Here is a 1,650-nt window from a genome sequence, read left to right as displayed (position 1 = left end):
GTTGTGAAATCTCTAAAAATTATAAGTATGCTCTGTGGTTGCGGTTTTAACAGATCTTCCACATCAGAAAATTGTTTGTTTGAGATTATATTTGTTGTTTTGTTTGTTAAAATTGTTTGCATCATTGGAAACGTAACTCTAAAAAGCGATTAGTAAAAAGACGTTTATCTTTGTTTGAAATTGAAAGTGTTAGTAAAAATTTGAGCATCATGGAACCAATTGTTAATCCTGTTGTGCCTGAAAAAACTTTGCTTGAATATTTTGCACCTATTTCATCTAATGCTCCTTCATGCATTGTTTTTCCTACAACTTCTGCTACTCATTTTGAGCTTAAACCAGCAACCATTCAATTGTTGCCATCTTTTTATAGGTTAGATAGAGAAGATCCTTACATGCATGTCAAAGATTTCTTAGAAATTTGCTCAACATTTAAATTTCAAAAAATTTCTGATGAGTCAGTCAAACTAAGATTGTTTCCTTTTTCATTAAAAGACAAACCAAAAGCTCGGTTAAATTCCCTTCCAACAGGGTCTATAACTACTTGGGATCAACTTTATAATAAATTCTTGCTGAAATTTTTTCCTGTGTCTAAAACTGATAGTCTAAGGAGAGAAATCTCCGAGTTTTTTCAAAAAGATAATGAAGAGTTTTATGAATGTTGGGAAAGATTTAAAGATTTATTATTAAAATGTCCTCATCATGGTTTTGAAAAATGGAGACTTGTAAAATATTTTTATGATGGTTTGACTCCCTCTAATCATCAAATGATTCAATCTATGCATACTAGAAATTTTTTAAAATTTCAAGGACAAGAGGCGTGGGACGCCCTTGAAGATTTATCTGTCAATTCACAACAATGGAATTATTTTGATCCTAGGTCTAGGTCAACTAATTCACCAAAAAGAGGAGGAAGGTATGAAGTAAAAGAAGAATTAGACTTAAGAACATCCTTAGACAAATTAGCAAGAAAAGTAGAAGCTTTAGCCATAAGCCAAACTATAAACTCTCCAATACAACCAAGAAAAGATGTTTGTTCTATATGCTCTAGTCTGTGCCATAATGCTCAATCATGTCCTTCCTACCAAGAAGCCTTTTCTGAGGAGGTCAATGCACTTCATGCTTATGGGAAACCAAATGATAGCCCATTTTCATCCACCTACAATCTAAATTGGAGAAACCATCTGAACTTTTCATTGAGACAAAACCAACCCCAAATGAATCAAGGGCACCAATACAACACACAAAACCAAACCCATGCCCCACAAAATCAACCATATCCTCAACAAAGGAAACCTTACTTAGAAGATACCTTACAACAATTTATGCAATCCACTCAACAAATCCTACAAAATCAATCTCAATCAATTACCAAACTCGAGACACAAGTAGGACAACTCGTCACTGCTTTATCTGATAGAGAAAAAGGAACATTCCCTAGTCAACCTATCCCTAATCCAAAGGGTCAATATGAGATAGGAAAGTCTAGTCATAATGGATAAGTCAAATCAATTTCAACTCTTAGGTCCGGAAAGAACATTGTCAAGCCCAATTACATACCCGAGGTTGAAAACGAAAAAGAAAAAGAAAAGAGTCAGCCTTCTAGTTCTAATGCCAATGACTCTTCAAACAAGGAAATTCCAATCCATCCTT

General features: G+C 34.0%; 1 non-coding gene across 1 annotated transcript; it reads right to left on the bottom strand.

Moving 5' to 3' along the window:
• Nucleotides 1-599: 599 nt before the first annotated feature.
• Nucleotides 600-706, bottom strand: LOC133798822 (small nucleolar RNA R71). The gene has a single exon (XR_009876040.1). It is a non-coding gene; the product is annotated as a small nucleolar RNA R71 (small nucleolar RNA).
• Nucleotides 707-1,650: the final 944 nt, after the last annotated feature.

The sequence above is a fragment of the Humulus lupulus genome, chromosome 8, assembly GCF_963169125.1.
Source record: "Humulus lupulus chromosome 8, drHumLupu1.1, whole genome shotgun sequence".
Classification (NCBI taxonomy): Eukaryota; Viridiplantae; Streptophyta; class Magnoliopsida; order Rosales; family Cannabaceae; genus Humulus; species Humulus lupulus.
Note: the sequence above shows the minus strand (reverse complement) of the source record. Positions and strands in the feature narration are given on the sequence as shown.